The following is a 19,736-nucleotide window of genomic DNA, read 5'->3' on the forward strand; positions in this document are numbered from 1 at the left end:
AAGAGAAGGAAGTTTGCTTGGCTAATAGATCCCTATAAAACTTAATAGCAAGTAACACAATGTTGAAGTGTTGGAATTGTTTCTTTTAACATTGAAAACAAAATTCATGTGATATTTTCATTGCTTTTATTCTGTTCTTAGCAATGTTTTAAGATCAAACAGATATCATTATTATTAAAAATATGAAAATGAAAAGGAAGAAGTAAAATATAATATATATGACAATAATTTTCTCTGCAGAAACTCAAAGTATATGAATAAACTCTGGATTAATAATTATAGTAACTGTTAAAATTAATATACAAGAAACTTTCCATGTTAGTGACCCTTAATTAGAAGAATATAATTAAAAATAAATGTCCTTCTGAGAGTCAGTATTCAGTATTACACTAACCCCTTCACAGATAAAAAACTGTATCAGTTAAAAAAAAAATTTATTTGAAAGCACTGGAGAGTAGCCAAAAGCATACAGACACCAGAGGGGATTTGACCTTTGCAGAAAGCAAGCATCCAGAGTGAGATAAATGCTTATGTGGCTTTACTTATAATGACACTCAACAGATCTCAAGCTGCAGCAGTTAGTACTCAAACTTGAGTTGACAGAGGATGGTTCCTAGACTGGAAATCCAGGGTGAAAACATTGGAAAGGACTAAGTAATATAAAGCTGCTCCACAGCCTTTCACACTGTAGCCATTTCTTCCCCTCCCATCTTACAACCTAGATTATTAGTCTGGGAACATCCTAGCCAGTTACTGGTCCACTAGTCCGCCTGCGAGGCCCCTTCTCAGTCATTGGTCCATTGTTAGACCGCCAAATTCCATTACTTAGAAGAAGCTCCTGCACCATTTCTCTGTCTCTGTCTCTGTCTCTCTCTCTCTCTCTCTCTCTCTCTTTCTGGTCGTCTCCCTAATAAAATCTCTGGAGTGAGTTCCTGTATCCTGAGTGGCTTTCTGGGTGCTGTCGCTGGACTGCGACTCAGACCAGGCACCCCAGCGTGCTTGCTCCCCTGGATTCAATGGTCTGGGCTGCCTTGGAACCCAAACTCAGCTGCATTTTTCTTACAGTAAGTAAATCAGGAAACACTACAATCTTCAATTGGATCTTGACTAATCTCAGAATTACCTATGCACCCGGGAGATTCTAAGAAGATCAGGTGGAATACAACTGGCAAACTGAAATAATTTTATAAAGATTTTAGCTGTCACTCACCAGAGGGGAGACAGTTTGAAGCGTGAGTTTCCCAACTTTGAGGGGCTTGGTGGATTCTTCAGGCTTCCTGTAGACTCACCATCCTGGTAAAACATTGCATGATCCATTGTTAAATGGAAAAAGAAAAATCAATGGGAAGGAAATGTGAGACAACCCTGGTGATGAAATTATTAAAATGAAAAAGATTTTAAACAGCAAAGCAGTAATATGTCCCAGGGTTTAACAGAAATATATAGTCATGAAGAGTACACATATAAGAAGACTCAACAGAAGAATGGAAATTATAAAAATAAACCAAATAGAAATTCTGGAAATGAAAGTACAATAATTGAGGATGAAAATTTTACCATTAGTTTTATAGACTATTATGTATGGCAGTATCAAAGATCAATACATTTAAAGTTCAGTTCATTAAAATTATCCAATTTGGGTCATATTTCTGTCTTACTTTGTATGTAGACATGTTAATCATTTAAGTAGTGTTTGTCTAAAATGGGAATACAAGGTTGATTAGCCCTAAACTCATTTAAACTCTCTCTTTCCCCTTCAAGCTAAAGACACCAAGATACAAGTTGTAAGGAAAAATGCAGCTCAGCTCGGGACTCCCAGCAGTTCTAGCCCCTCCAACGGAACTGGCCGTGAGCCGGGTCTCAGTTGCGGCTTGACAATAGCTCCCAGAAAAATCCACCACGGACACAGGACCTCATGCAAGAGACTTCATTATGCCCACGACTAGGGCGTCTGCTCAGGGGTGAAAAGAAAGGAAAAGAGAAAGATGGCGGGGACGCTTCTCCCAGATATTGGAATCTTCCGGGCTGGAAGGAACCAATAGCAGAGGAGAATACTTGCAAGCTGACTGATGAACCAATAGCTAGCTAGCATGTTAGGACGTAATGTGGGAAGCAGGAAAATGGCTGTAACAAGGCCGGAAATTCCTGTAACGGAAGAGGCTGGCAGAGCACAGATTGAGGAGTGGTTGGGAGGTGGGGAGAAATGGCTGCACCTGGAAGTGCAGAGTATTGGCTTTGTATTACACAAGTAACTAAAATATTTCCATATTTACAGGAATATCATAATCAAGAGATTATCAATGACCAGTTTTTATAACATCCTATTACAGACACCTAGAAGTAGCCCCTAGAAGTCTCTAGTCATTACCTTAAACCTGAAGGAGGACCCAATCACTGTCTTAATTAATTACAGTTTATCTCTCTGGCCTGTTTTTTCTCTGAATCATTTCCCTCCCCAGCATATCTCAAGTTCCAGGAACAGCAAGTCTTTCAGGAAATCATCTCTCCTGGGGACAGCAGGACCCCACAGATCCAGATCTGAGATAATGGTCAATTGGATCTCAGGTTGACCAAGACTGCTTGATTGTGTGTGCTTCCTGTCCTCCTGGTTTTACTCTCCCCCCTATGTAATCCTGGAACTATTGTTGGTACCTAGAAGACAGTTTTCTTAGGGAATCACTAGACCTGGTATTTTCCCAGTGTGTCTATACTGGAAATAAAATTTCTTTCCTATTTGCCACCATTTGTCTCTGATCAAACTCTTGAGGTAGTACATGGCTAAACCTAGTCTGCTGGGACCCCTGCAGTCAGGCTTCTGGCCTAGGATTCCAATAAATACATAAATGTAAAAATCTTAGCAAAAAGGAAAATAAAGAAATACATATACCTAGGCATAATCATCATCAAAAAGAAAAGATAAAAAGGAAACCTTGAAAACCAACAGGATTAAAAAAAAATCCATAAGGAATCGATGATTAAAATCAATGATTGAATAATGTCTACTTTTTATATATAAAAGAAAGACCAAATACAATGAAATAATACTTTTAAAGTGCTGAAAGTAAAATAACTATCAATGGAGAACTCATTATTTTCTCCTTTTTTCAGTACCAGGAGTGAATCCAGAGGGACTTAACCACTGGGCCACATCCCCAGTCCTTTTTATTTATTTTATTTATTTATTTTAAACTTTATTATTTGGAGATAAGTTCTCCCTAAGTTACTTAGGGCCTCACTAAATTGCTGAGGTTGGGTTTGAACTTGCAATCTTCCTTCCTCTGTCTCCCCAGTTGGTGGGATTTCAGTTGTGTACCACCACACCCAGCTTCAACAGAGAACTCTGTACTTTAAGGAGGGTTAAAGTCATTTGCAAATAAAGAGAATGCAGCGCAGGAGATCTACACCACAAAAAGGAAAAGAGAGAGAGAGAAATGAAGGAAGGAAAGAAGGAAAAGAAAGGAAGGAAGGAACAAAAGAAAGACAAAAAAAGATAAGGACATCATCAGGAGGTGATGAGGGATGAAGGATAAGAGAGCACAGAGATCAGGAAGACCATTTGAGGGCACAGCAAGAAGGTAGTCATCTGCAAGCCAAGGAGAGAAACTAACCTTGCAAACACCTTGATCTTGGATTCCCAGACTCCGAAACTGTAGCTTTAAGTGCCTTGAAACATTTTTCTGAACAGGACTGGATCTAGCTGATGGAGAACTGAATACTGAGAAAGATTCTCCTGAAAAACAAGCTGAACATCTGAGAGAAAAGCACACAATAACCAGTACACCTGGTGCTCTATCACTTAGGCCAGAAGAAATCAATTGGCCATCTAGCAGCTTCCAGAACCCAAATTGCCATTACATCTGTACCAAACCGTTCACGTGCTGGAGGGTGGCTTGTTGAAAGGAAAGAATGACAACACTCTTATTTAAGTTCCATGTGAAGACAATACTATTCTAACAATTAACATACATAATATTGTTTATTCAATGAAAAGTAAAACTTGGAACTTGAGATCAGATAATAATTTATTTGCATCAAATCAATAGAAATCTTAACCTTCCATTGGAGCATAAAATAATAAAAGTATTTTAAACAGCATTAAAATTTGAAACTGGTTAATAGAGAATTTGGAATTGGTCCTATTGTTCCAATTGGGTTCAGTTATTACTATCTCTCCCTCTCTCCCTCTCTCTCTCATATGAAATAATTCTTGAAGATTCAAAAACTCATGGTCTGAGTCCAATAATGTGTTTGTTCTCACATACGTAAGTGATAATTGACAATTTAAAAACTAACCAGTGATGTACTGTGAAATGTGATAGTTATTACTGTCACATAGAGTAACATGGTTTCCCTTTTTGTGCGGATATTTGAAGCCTTCATATGTAAATATGAATTACTCTAAAGTGCACCATGTAAAGATATATGTAAAGAAACATGTTTTAAAACAGTACAGATAACTAGTCAAAAATATGAACTATTGTTAGGAGCAAGTATTTTTAGTGTTCTCCAGGAATTACACAACAAAACAAAACTGTTGTGAGTTCTGAGCTCTGAAATACCAGTATTTGCCTCTATGCATAATTTTCCTGGACTCCACTCTGTATTTGCCTCCACATTTATGTTGTAGACATTCCCTGTTTGCATCAAGAACTTTTTTAATGACTTGAGCAGTGAGTAGGATAACTGAACCAGCATGTTGGAATCCAATGTACAGCAAACACAGTAAAAATTGAGCATATTTCTTTGTAAAAACAAACAAAAAAAACCTGATGATGTTACTTTATTATTAAAAGTAGACTTCAAGAGAAGAGTATTACTAAGGCTAAAAAGGGAAATTAATAAGCAATATTCTTAAAGGCAAAATGTGTAAATATATATGTACCTAATAAGAGAGCTTCAAAATGCTCAAAGCAATATACACCAGAACTAAAGGGAAAAATAGATACATTCACAATCATGTTTGAATATTTTAACATCCATTTGTTTGTAATTGACAGGGCCAAATAAAAAATCAATAAGGATAAAGATTTGAAAACTAGCAATTAACTACAACATGTATCTAAAAAAAACATGAAACAGTGTAGTGGGAGAAGGAAATTATCAAAGAAATATATATTTTTTCATAATTAAAATTTAAAGACCTGTGTTTCCAAATTGATGTGGACTATCATTTGTCCAGCAGAATGAATGGGGAAAAAAAAAAACAAAAACCAAAAAACAACCAAAAAAAAACCAAACCTATGGAAAGTCATGTTATCAAGAAATTTAAGAGCCCTGGTTACAAAGATATGAGTCCAAAAATTCTCAGAGACAAAACAAAGAACAAACAAAAAACATACCATGAATGAGAAATGTATTTGAATTTATGGTTGCAAATACAATGGATTAATTGATATTGGACTTTGTTATGAACAATATAAAATTAAACAGAATATATGAAATAGTTTTTTTCAGGCATTGTAATATCTTCATCCTTGAGAGAAGGAAAAAAACACAATGAAATCCACATTTCTACTGAGATACTTTCTAAATCAAGGCACAGAGGAATGGAGTTCAAAGAGAGCAGTGATCTTGCTGGGAAAGGAGAATGGAGTTCGTTGCTGCTCTATGAATTTCCCCTCTTTTCTGCAAGCTTAGTGGCTTATACATTTATTATATTCCATTTTCCATGGATCAGAAAACTTGGCACCATGTAAATTACCCAGTTACCACTTAGGGTTTCACAAGGTAAAAACCAAGTGTTGACAGGTTAGTGCTTCTTTCTATAGTCTCTGAGAAGAATCCACTTCCATATTCATTTAGATTATTGATAAGATTTAGTTCCTTGAGGTTAAAAAGTTAAGTTCCTGTTTCCTTACTGGCTCAGGAACTTCTCTCACTGTCTTAAAGCCACTTTGCATTGCTCATTACATTTTCCCTCCATCTTTAAAGCCTGCAATGGTGTGTCAATTACTGTACTTCTAACATTCAGATATCTCTGATATACCTCTGTTTATCTGTCCAACTCTAACTAGAGAAAGTTCTCTGTTATTAAGGGTTGGGTGATTAAATTAGGTACACATGGACAAGCCAGGATAGTCTCCCTATTTAAAGTGTGTCACTATAATTGTATCTGCAAAGTATCTTTTTCTTGGTGCACATGCAGCGTGGGTCAGGGAAAGGATTTTTGTCGGAGGGATGGGCTGACTGTAAATTAATAGCTAGGACACTTATTTAATAGAGAAAACCACAGGAGACAATTATCTCTTTTGAATCAGGGGGCGTGATAGATTGAGCCAGGCTAAGATCTGGCCCTAACAAGAAATGGAGCCCACACTTGATTTATTTATATGGTACAGATCAAAGGGGAACCAGTAGGAGCTTCTTCCATGAGAAACAGGATGGGGTGGAGTTAAACAAGCCATTTTGCTCTAGTGGGTCATCCTAGTAGGACCTGCAAATTCTGGCAGTGAGCCATTGCACGGAAACCACATACTCCAGGCAACCTGGAACAGTCGCTCACTGTTCGTGGGAAGCAGGTTTCCTTATTTGATAGCTCATCAAGCCTGGTTTTATTTGCCTGACATGGATGTCTTCCCACATCTTTTGCCATGTAATCTCCTATATGCATAGATTCCAGATATTAGGGTGTGAAACTTTGGAGCATTATTCTTGTAATACAAAGCTGCTCCCCTGCCCTTTCTGTTTCGTCACATCCTAGCTTGTCAGTCTGAAAGCTGCTCTCCTTGCCCTTTCCGGTGCAGCCATTTTCCCTGCCTCCCAACTACTGTCAGTCTGTGAACATCCTAGCTAGCTATTGGTTCATCAGTCAGCTTGCAAGTATCCTTCTCCATTATTGGTCCCCTGTTAGTCCAGCGGGATTCTTAAAGATAGCTTCACCGCCATCTTTTCTCTCTTGCTTTTCTCTTCCCCGACTCACTTTCTTTCTCCTCCTCACTTTCCACTCTCTCTAGCATGAGCCCTTTTTCTTTCCTTTCTCTTTTCCTCTCATTTTCTCTCTTACCCTGCAGGGAGACACTCTGTTTGCTTAATAAACTCCCTTATGTGATTTCCTGTGTCTGGAGTGGTTTCGTGGGATCCCTTACATGTGTTAAAAAGAGGCATAAATCATAGCCATGCTATATGAGACAGACTCAACCAGCTGTGCTGAATTTGAAGATGGAAGGGAACAGTAAGCCAAGGAATTGCTGGAGATGTTCAGAAATTGGGAAAAGGCAAAGAGAATGGATTTCTCCCTAGAGACTTCAGAAAGGAATAAAAAATTCTTTGATTGTAGCCCAATGACCTGTAAGTTAATAATTTATTTTTTAAAGATTCTAAGCTTATGGGAATTTTTATTATTACAGGTGCAGTAGGAAACTAATGCAAGTATCAAAACCACTATTCAAGAAGAGTGCTCTCCAACAATCCAGATCAGGATAGACTGTTTTTTTCATGTTTCATTAGACCTTACAAAACTTATCACATTCATAATTATTTGCTCATTAGTTCTGTTCTCTGTTAGACTATATACCTGTCATACTTACCACTCTGTCCCTAAAATTTATTGTTAAATACAGAGGAAAATGCTTAAAACTTGTTATTGAATGAATGAATGAATTTAAATCATGACAAACTTTTCTTCTTCCAGCTACCATATGAGATTTATGAAAGAGAATAATATCTCAAGTTACTACTGAGATTTTTAAAACTGAAATAAAAAATAACCTCTAAAAACACAGAAGGCATCTGCGATCTTGGAGTAAAAATCTGCTGTCCCTTATTTTATTTCTGGAAGTTACTTGGTGTAAGAATAAGTGGAACTGTTTTCCAGAAGGTCTGCAGTGTGGTGGAATCTTGGAAGTGACAGACTCTAGATTCCATCTTAAGGATACAGTTGGTCTTCAACTTCATATATCCTTTCTGGATTATTTCCAAAGGTATTATATGTAAGAACCATATTTGAATAAAACCATCTCAATTTGACTATTCTTCAACCTAACCACCAAGAAAAAAATAATATAATCTTAGGAACAGCTAGGACAATGATTCTTGAGCCTGATTATATAGTCCTATATTAGAAGAGGAAAGAAAACTGGGGAAGAGGCAGAAGGAGATTCAGAGAGAAGAGCAAAGTACAAGAGACTGAGGAAATGGTAAGGTGATTGAAACCATTCAGCTAGCATGCATTTCATATGATCAATAACATTATATGTGGTAGATGTTGCATGTGTGCTCCATATATATTTATATTGTGTACAATCATCTTCAAATAAGATGCTGATTGACTATACCCCATCTTGATTGAAGAAAATACTGATGAAGAAGGACTATGATATATAAACACCACGAACATTGATCATGGGTCTATCTATGGTTTGTATATTAGTTAGAAATGTGTGAGAATATTAGAATATCCATCTATATCCAGTGGACATCATGTAATAAAGTACGATAAACAGTAAAGATGTTTAATTATCTTACCTAAGGAAAAATTCTGTAGAAAGGCTTTAATTGATGATGCCATTAAACAATCAAGCTCCTTCTGTCTTTGGGATCTACCATACGTTCAAGAATTTGCTTCTCAATCATAGCCATAAAATAGTTGCTGCAGCCCTAGGGATTAAACCCATATTCACTGCAACAATGAGTGTCCAGGGGGAGATATGAAGTGCAAATATCACCTTTATCGAAAAATATCCCAGAGTCCCCCAATAGAATGTGCTTATAATATATTAGCATAAGGTTTGCCAGAAGCTCACCTCATCATAAATAGAAGTTGGGAAATCAGGTATTAAGCTGTTCAAATCTCTATGGGTAGAGGAGTAAGGAGAGAGGTGTGGGGGATGGACCACAGACCTCCCCTTCTAGGGCAGGGTCACACCACCCACCTCCTTCAATCATGACTCACCTACCCCACTCAGTCCATTCAAAGTAGATGGAATGATTAGGTTATAGCTATTGTGATCTAATCAATTGACTCTAAATATTCCTGTATTAACAGGGCTTTTTGGGAACACCTCATATTCAAATCATAACACAACCCTATAATAAAAGGAAAGCAAATCCTTTCCAATAATTCCAGAACAATTTTAAGAATTAGTTTGACTCAGGAAGCACACCCTTGTGTTAAGATGGAAAACTCTAAAGTTGAAACTATGGGTTTACATCATGACTCAGGATTTAGTAATCTCTTTGATCAAGTCATTTAACTTCACTGAGTTTTAACTTTGTCACTTGTAAAAGAGTATCTATCTCCTGGATAATTTGGGGAATTAAGTTAATAAATCTTGTAAAGCATTTAGAACAGTTTTTGACTTCTAGTAAGTGCTGTGAAAGAACTCATTTTCCTTATTATGTCTAAAACAATTTCTGTCACTCAGGAAATGAGAAAGAAATATGTTGAGTGATATGCCTGGAGAGATGTGGCTTCTCCTAGACCTGGACTCCAGAAGAAACAGTATTTATAAAGAAGAGTGGGGTGTTTTTAGTAGAGGATTAAGAGATGGATCCCTTTAAACTAAAACAACGGAGATCCACAGCAGTCTTAAAAGTTTCCCTGTGTTCTTGAATAGCCTCATAGATTACTGCATCAGCTTCAGTAACTGTTCCTAGAAGCAGCCTAAATGTGTTACTTCCAAGTGGACCTTGATAAGTGCCTGTCCATGTGCTTCTATCATATTAGCTTATTAAGAGGCGCTGCTTGGGTACAGAAGCCTTTAAGGTGAACCAAGGACTAGGAGATATCTTAGGCTCTTGATCAAAGAGAATCTTTTTTTTTTTTTTTTTCATGATTTCCTCAAGATGCTCCTGTTGGACTCCTTTGAATAATTCTGTGGGATTTAACATCACAACCATAATTTAAATCAAATACTGTATCAGAACCATGCAAGACCAGGTTTTTTCACACAGAAATAGTTCTGAAATGGCTTTATTATTTTCAGCAAAGCAACAAAAATCTACTCATAGGCTGGATCCTAGATAAGGGTAGCAGTGGACTTCTATGGTATGTCTTTCTAAAGAGGCATCAGCAACTCCTCAACTCATTTGCTTCCCCAGCTGTCTCCTTCCTGTCCCTCCAACAATGTGCCCTCATACACATATACACCTTTATGTACAGAAGACAAGTCCTTTGTTTCTTAAAACCTGTGTATGCAACTATGTACATGATTTATATTAAGTAGACAATGACAATTTAAGGTATATGCTTTTGGTTATTGCATGGATTCTGTGGTTTGTGATCTTTGTGGTGATTATGTTGGAGGGAGTTTGTTATTAAGGTTTCATTGGGTGTTCATGTTTTGTCAGGAGTGTAATATCAGAGGCTATATGTGTAGTATGCAGTGTAGGTTGGCAGTGTTGTTCTCATAGAAAACATATGCATAGTGTTCTATGGTGAGTTAACTGAAAATTGTGGGTCTGGTGTAGATGTAATGTCTGAATGAGGTGGTTTTGTGCATGTGAATGACAAATATTTAATAAATAGTACAACCCATTTCGATCCATCAGAATAAACCACTGTCAAACTGAGGAAACAAAAGCCATAACCAGTTGGTAAGAGTCTTTCCATATAACACTGGCTAAGTATCAGGTGTAGATGTCTCATGGTAAACATACAGTGATAATTCAGTATATGCACTGACATTTATCAAGGGTGCTCCACATGTTAGGCCTGTGTTAATATAGGAAAACAAAGAAACTGCTTTTGGGTGCACAACCACATGTGGATTGTTTCTGGTCCCCAGTTTGTTCTCTACTGTTTTAATCAGTCTTTTTACTGCTATAACCAAAACACCCTACAAGAACAACTTAAAAAAGGAAAAGTTTATTTGGCTCTCATGGTTTCAGAGGTCTCAGTTTATAGACAGCTGACCTACTCTGCCTGGCAAAAGGCCAGGTCAATATGTAGTTCCATAGTTCACAAGAGAGTCTTACAGTTAACAAGTTCAGACACGGAATTATCTATTTTCGCTCATTTGTCTTTGCTTATATTCCTAAAGCTGTCCAACATATTGCTACTTCCAGTTTTATTCCCCTCTTCTCTGTTCAGGACACTATTAAGTTATATTTAGAGCAATGTATCCTTGAAAACTTAAGCCTTGTATTCAGTGTTCAGCCTTCTTTTCAATTTGAGACATGTTTCTATAGCTGGAAAATTTTGTCACAAACTATAAGTTTCAGCTTCAGATATCTAATTTTATTAGGATGGAAATACTTCCTGTTTTTCATAGTTTAAAATCCAAGAGCTGGGGCTGGGGCTGGGGCTCAGAGGTAGAGGGCTTACCTGGCATTCGTGAGGCACTAGGTTCGATTCTCAGCACCACACATGAATAAATGAATAAAATAAAGGTCTGTCGATATCTACAAAAATTAAAAAAAAAATAAAATAAAATTCAAGAGTTGGACTTAAGGAAGAAAGTTAATTCTACATGCACATTCATATCTGTGACTGTCAAATATACATGGAAATTTTATGTATTTAGGGACTCCAGTGTAATATACAGTCATCATGATGTGTCCCTGGGGGCAAAGTCTTATTAATAAGGAAATATGATAACAGAGCCTTCTTAAGAACTTAGTATAATAGATGTTTGTAGTAGGAAGATCACCATTGTACATAACTAGAGGAATTTAGTAGCATTTTTTGTGTGAATACCAAAATATATTAAAAGCTGTGGTTTTTCTGATCTAGAAGTCTGCATGAGGATACTCCATGAAAGATTAGAGTTCTTTTCCATTACAGTCTTATAACAAAGTTTATTTTTAAAACCACATTTACAACTAAGCTATGTGGAATAAATTATGAGTATTTGAGAAAGTTGAAAGGAAGGAGTGTATTAAATATAATATTGAGTAATCAAAAAATGTGTCAGATGAGGGAAAGGCATCAAGTTGACCCTAAAGCAGGGAATAATTTATATATGCAAAAGATGAGGGGAGAAGAGATGCCTGTGACTCAGGACACAGCACACACAAATGTGTAGAAGTAAATTGTTAATGATGTGTAAAGAGGATAGCAAAGGGTGGCTGAATTCCTTCAGCAGTTGTTGAAAGAGCTAATGTATAAGCACAAAATGACAAACACATCAAAATGCCAAAACCATTATGGGATACTAAAGGCTATGAGCCATTTTAGAATTTTGGGCAGAGAGGATCTCAAGAAAGTTGCCTTAGCTCAGCAGAACTTGCAAGATATATTAGATGCAAGGGAATGGGAATTAGGAGACATGTTACTAGAAAAGCAATCATCAGTGACTTCAACACACAGGTTTTGATGGACTCAACAAAACCAGAAACAAGCTGCTCATCTCACTGTAGACCATCAAGGAAACCCTGAGGTGCTGAATGTAGTTTTTATTCTGCAATCTGACCAAAACTTTCAGCTCTGAAATCTTTTAGTCAAACAAATCTTTTTTCAAATAAACATTGGCTTCATTTTCTCTTTCGGTAAGGTGGTCACTACTTCCTTAGACTCACCAAAGGCTCAGGACCAAATAGAAGGTGATAATGGTAGCTTTAGAGAGTGGCAGAGTTGCAGAGGTGGTACAGATATTTAAATATGAGGATTGCAGGGAATAGAGAGGTCTTTTTCTTGGATAGGATGAAGGGTAACAATTTAATCCAGGTTCTCAAGTCTATCAAACTTTTAAAATAATGACAAACAAACTTCTCTGTAATGAAATATAGGAAATTCTTGAATATTTTTCTAGTGGACATTGGGAGCCAAGGCAGAGATTCTAAAAATTATACAAAGGTACTACTATCCCACAAAGGAACTGGAGACAAAACATTCTTTCTTTTCTCCCAGAGCTATCCGGTGTCCATCTCTGCTTCCCTCTGAGCAGGGGTTTGTCATCTTCTTTCTCTCTGCACACCTGATTTCTGACTCTGCTCCTCTGTACTATTTTCTATGAGACTTTACTCTTCCATTTTGCTGAACCTGGTCTTAAAATTACACAACCTTTCAACGTCAGTATATACTACCTTCTATTTTTCTTTTTTCAAACGTAAAACATTTTTAAAATAATGGCTAGAAATAGCTTATTCTTGTAGGAAAAAAACTCTTCTAGTGGAGACATACCTATATAAAGGAAAAAGTACAAAAAAATCATCTGAATGTTGATGTAACTAACATTAACATTATGATGATAGTATTAATTTTTCAGGGCTGCCATAAACAAATACCACAGAGCAAGAGATGTACACAACAGAAACTTATTTCTCAGTTCTAGTTGCTGGAAGTCCAGGATCAAGGCATTGTCACATTTGATTTCTCCTGAGGTCTTTCTTCTTGACTTGCAGGTGGCCAGCTTCTCCCTGTATCCTAACGTGACCTTTCTTCATGCACCTGCATCCTTGTGTTTCTTCCTCTCTTTTCTAGTCGAATTGGTCTAGAGTACCACCCTTTAATCCCATTTAACTTAAATTTCTTCTTTAAAGACCCGATTTCCAAATACAGTCACATTGGGGATTAAGGCTTTACTATATGAATGGTGGGCATTATTCAATCCATAACAGTGACCATAACTTAAAACCTCGCTTCTTTTCTTGCATTACACACATACGGATAATACTTTTTGCACCTTGCACGAGTTTAATGATAAATAATTTTTTTTTTTTTTAATCTTGGAACTACTTATATTTTAGTCTTATTTTTAGCTTCTCCCTTCCTTTCTTTACCTGATTGGCACATATCAGATAACCAAGGGTAATACCTTCTGTATTTATTTTCATATTTACCCATTCTTGCATAATAGGATCAAAGAACTTTTGACATTATTCATTTTTAATGCAGTCAGATTTTATCTACCTTTCTGAAACTTGCATTTCTCACATAATGGTGCAAAAAGGAAATTTATCTTAGCCAACAAGTAAAGCTCTAAATTGTTTCTTCTAATTGAGGTACAACATTCTGTGTAATTGATGTGCCCCACCTTATTCAATCATTCTCCTCCTGAACTGGCATTAATTGCCAGTTATATAGCACAGACGCTTAACTTTTTAAACTAATGATATAATTTATTTAGTGTAGATTCTCAACAGTTATATTGCTATGTCAAAGTTTCAGTTTTAAGTTTCGCAGATCTTGCCAAAGGGTATGACAATCATATTTCCACTATAATTATATGAGTATACTCTTTTCTCCAACATCCATGACAGCAGAAGGGCTTATCATCAATTTAACTATCTGACAATCTGATGGAAATAAAAGAGAACTTTTATTTTTATTTTCCTAAATATGCCACAAGTCATTATTTTTTGTTTGAATTATCTATTTATATTCATTGTTCATTTTCCCATGGAATTATTTATATTTTATTTATTTATTTATTTTTACTATTTTGTAGGAACAGTTTTGTATTTCTTTGATATTATCCATTTTCCATTCATATGTATACAAATGTATTTCCCAATCTGTTCCTCAAGTTACTTACAATTCTTTGGCATGCCAAAAACAAAGAAGAAAAATATATGTGCAATGAATATTTTCACATATATCTATCTTTTTCTTAATAGTTTCTGAGTTGCCAGTGTTGGCACAGGTCTCTCAAAAGATGCTATAACAATATATTCTCATCTTTACTTAGCCAAACCAACCCAGACTATAAATATGCATCTCACTCCTAAAATCTCAACTATCTCACAGGAAGTAGTTAGCCCTCTGCCATCACTCAGCCCTCTTTTAATAGGGAAGCCCTAGTTCCTTAGCAATCTTCTCAAAGTGCTCATTCAAGAAATCAGGCACTTTCCTGTTTGATACTCTGTTACTCTGATAAGACTTTAAACATATTGTTTTATTTCTAATTGAGTAAAAACCATTATGGAATGCTAGTCACTTAGTTGAAAAAGCGCTTTGGGCAAAAAAAAAAAAAAAAAAAAAAAAAAATTTCAATGTAAACTTTGGCCTAATTTAAAAAAAATCAGAAATTATTGAGTTAAAATAACATATTTTCAATTCAACTTCCACTTAGAAGGATCATGACAATTGCCAGGGTCATACTGACACCTGAAAGAACAGGAAGTGTGAAGGAAGGGAAGTTCAGTAGAAAGACCATGATCTCAAACAAACATAGTTAAATTAGCCTGATTATTTGTTTTTAACTTTATAAGAGTATTTGACCTTGTAAATACATTGTAGGTCCTCTCCAGGCGACCATGTAATATCAGCTTCACTGGCTTCATGATAAACTATCTCTTGGTAATCAATCACACATTTTCTTTTTAAACATTCATCCCATTGGAAGAAACTGCCCATTGAAATAAATGATTTTTTATAAACTACATCTGAAGAACATCTAGTCCTATATTTAAGTTTTATAGATCTGACCAAGGGATATAGAAATTCATATATTTAATACAATTGTGAGTGTCCTTTTTTCCCAACATTCATGCCAGCAGAAGGAATTACTACCAGGGTCAGGATCTTTCTTTGATGTTTACTGGACTGTTAATGTTTTGAATTTTATACTCCTCTATGATAGTTTTCTCTCCTGAAATGGTAGGTATACCTTGGTAGCTGTATTAACTCATTGGCACACAAGCTCCAGTGGTTTCCAGGCTGGCAAACACCAGGCAGCAAGCTACATCTCTAGAGGATCTCCAGAGTCACTAGACAGTTTATAGTACTGATACGGGTTTATGCCTGGTGAAATACCTACCTCTATTTCACTTAATCCAAGATCAGAATTCCAAAAGCCTATAACTACCTGACAGAAATATAAGTAATTGATCCAGGCAAGATGTAAGCAAAAAAAATCAACCATCAATAATATTTTCAGTAAAGCATTTAGGGGGGTGCTGGTAAAACAACTCTTGGAGAATGAGCAGACCTGACTTCCAGTGCTTGCTGATTTCCATAGTATAAATATTTTCACCATTGCTTATTTCGAAGTACCAGCATTGTTAACAACCAGTTCAAAACATAAAGATTTACATGAAATAAGTCAGTTGCATGACAAATATTGCAGGTTTCCACTTGTATGAGGTATCTAAATAGCCAAACTTATAAAAAAGAGCATAACATGGTAGTTACCAGGCACTGAGGGAAGGAGCAAATGGACAGTTTCTGTTCAATGATGACATTTCAGTTAGGCAAGTGAGTAAGTTTAGAGGGTAGTTGTATAGTACGGTGCCTCAAGACAACAATACTGCATTGTGCACTTCATGATTTATTTAGAGATAGGCTTCATACTCAGTATTTTTACTATAGTTTAAAAATTCCCCAATATTTAAAATTGACTAGCAAGAGACAGGATAAATTAAGTCCAGCATACCATCAAAAATATGGTTTTAGCACAATTAGTATGCATATGCATATAATTTTATCTATGTACAATTTTTAAAATATTATTAAATCTAAATTTAAAATATAAACATTGGAAAGTATAAAAATGGATGGAAGGAAGGACATATAGTTCAAAATGGAAGATGTAAAATTGTCTCCATTTGTAAGTGACGTTACCATGCAGAAATTCACAGAGAATCTAAAAAAAGTCTTCTAAAAGTAATAAGTGAATTTAGCAAAATCATGGAACACAGCTTAATACTAGAAATCAACTGAATCTTTATATATTAATAATAAAAAGTTAGAAAACAAAATTTATAAACTAATTCCATACACATTAACAACAAAACCACAGAGTATTTATGGTTAACTTAATAGAAGGTATCTAAAAGCTATACACTGAAAACTAAAAAAAAAGAATTATATTATTGAGCAAAATTAAACATGACCTAAATAAAAGGAAATATATCCATGATCATGCATTGTAAGACTCCATACTGTTAAATATGCAATATTCACCAAGCTAATCTAGGGATTTAGTATAATCCAAATCAAAATTTTAACATCAGAAGTACTTTTTGGCAGAATATGAAGAACTGATTCTAAAATTTTCATGGAAAAGCAAGAGTCTAGAATAACCAACAGTATTTTAAGAAGGAAGAACAAAGATTGAGGACTTACCCTACTTGATTTAATGATTCACTATAAAACTATGGTAATCAGTTCATTTGGATACTGACAAAGAGATTTAGATTAATGGAACAGAATTGATGGCTCAATCTCACCAACATATGATCAACTGATGTTAAATAAATGTGCCAAAGTAATTCAATGGAAAAAGAAATATTTTAAACAAATGGGACTGAATCAATCAGATATTTAATAAGGTACCATTATAGGCACTTAAAAATCTGAGATTAGAATGACTATAACAAGTATTGGAGATGTGGAATAACCAAAACATTTATACATTGCTGGTGGGTATTTAATATTATACAATTACTTTGGAAAACTTTGTGGTCATTTATGAAAAGTTAAACATTTGCTCAGATATTCTTCATTTTAGTAATTACTGCAGAGTCATGAAACTGAAGTCTATATAAAAGCTTATGTGTGAATATTTATACCAATTTTATTGTGATACTCAGAAACTGGCAACAATCAAATATCCATCATCAGAAGAATGAATGAACATACTGCATTATGTAAGACTACAATAAAATACTTCTCAACAGTAGTAATAAGTGAACTACTGATACATGTATAAATCCCAAACTAATTATACTGAGTGAAAAACATCAGACAAAAGAATATAAGTTATGTAATCCCATAAACATAAAATTCTAGAAAATGGGAACTCGTTTGTAGTTACATAAAGGAAATAAGTGGTTGCTAGTGATGAAGGCATGAATTATAAATGAACAGAAGAAACTCTTGAAGTGATGCATATGCCCATTATCTTAATAGTCCTGGTGATTTCATGGATAAAAACATATGTCAAAGCTCATCAAATTATACAGTTTAAATATGTGCAGCTTATTAAACATTGTATTCAATAATGTTGTAAGAAAAAGCAAAATGGTAAAAATGGAAATTTAAAGGAGAATAATTCTCAACTTTAATTTCTATATTAAATATTCAGTCAAACTTGAAAGTATACAAATAATTCATATTGGGGACATTTTCCAAAGGAAAAATGGTACTGATTCATTGTCTATGTTTGCCTGAGCATTTACCTACTAATGCTTCTGATAGATTTCTGACATCTGGTGAAGTGTTTAGAAAATATAAAAAATGCTACTTAAGAAATATATGTGTAGTTTATTGGGCTGGAGTTGTAGCTCAGTGGCAAAGCACTTGCCTAGCATGTGTGAGGCACTGGTTTTGATCCTCGGCACCAAATATAAATAAAATAAAGGTCAGTCATCAATTAAAAATATTTTTAAAAAAGACAACATATTTTTTAAAAAAGGAAACATGCAGTTTTATCTACATTAAGAGACATCCTTTCCATCAGGTAAAGAGGAAAATTTGGTTAAAAGACATCTATCTCAAATATGAGCTCATCTGTGGAGCTGGGTGTCATGAGCCCTTATTGCTCAGTTGCATTTGCCTCTGTTGTCTTCATTGTTGCGAATCTACTTACTTGTCATTGCTACACAGGTGGTCATTTACCGTTTACCATTTTTTTACTTCAAGCCTGACAGATTGACCCATTTTTACTTTTCTCCTATGCTATTTTGTTTTTGGTAGGGATTTCTCTAGTTTCCCTTTGTCAAAATATATTAACTGCTTATATTTCAAAAGCAATTTTCTGAATGAATGAATGTAAAATACCTCAAGGGCCTCTTATACAGACTATTTGTCCCTTTAAATTCCCTAATATTGATACCGCTGTTTACCGATGACGAGTTCTGCTCCTTCTAATGTTGAAGATTGAATGCTCGAGAAGCATGCCAAGGCAACCATATTAAGCAGGTTTTATTTAAAGGTAATAATACAGACTTCTCCTGGGAGGAAGAAGGGGGCCATGGCTGATGTTCTAAAGTCCCCAGAAGTGAGCCCACTCCACATCTTTTATAGGTTAAAGTCTTTTGTTCTCCAGTTCTCTCCCCACTTATCTCTCCTTCCTGCCTAAGGACTAGGCCTGGTTTTGCATTAAGTGAAAAGCCATGGGCAGCGGGAGGGCCAAGGTGATTCAGGCAGGTAAGGGCCCAGGGGGCATTATTTAGCAGCTCCTTGCTTGCAGTCCTTAATAAAGGCAGGTGAATTTGGTAATCAATGAGCTCCGGAGATCCTTGACATTCCATTCTTCCAGGGGCAGTCTCCAACTTCCAGAGGCAGATGGCTTCATGGCTTCATTTTCTCGAATTGACCCGATTCCCTATTTCTACACTAACTACCTGTCCTTAATTCTGGCTTCAATATTATCCAACAATTTTGAATAGTCACAAACGAACTTTAAAGTTTCTTTTTTTTTTTTTTGGTACTGGGGATTGAACTCAGGGGCACTTGACCACTGAGCCACATCTCCAGCCCTATTTTGTATTTTATTTGGAGACAGGATCTCACTGAGTTGCTTGCTTAGCATCTTGCTCTTGCTAAGGCTGGTTTTAAACTCTGGATTCTCCTACCTTGGCCTCCTGAGTGGCTAGGATTACAGGGGTACACCACCACTCCGAATTTATATACTTCTTTTTAAAGTTCAAGAGATATCAAAAGTTTATCTTTATCAGCTTTGAACAAGAACAACATTAATATATTCTTTCTGAGACAAGAAAAATATGCACCCAGTGAACAGTTGTTAGCTACCACCTGCATTGCTATAGAGAACATATTACTGCACTGATTCATTCACAGTAATTAAGTTACTTGAGAAACTAACTGACTGCAGTTATTTGTTCTAAAATCAGCATAAACTTAAGCTCTTAATTATTTCCACTGTGCCTAACAGCAATTCCAACGGCTCTGA

The sequence above is a fragment of the Sciurus vulgaris genome (genome assembly GCF_902686455.1).
Source record: "Sciurus vulgaris genome assembly, chromosome: 6".
NCBI lineage: Eukaryota > Metazoa > Chordata > Mammalia > Rodentia > Sciuridae > Sciurus > Sciurus vulgaris.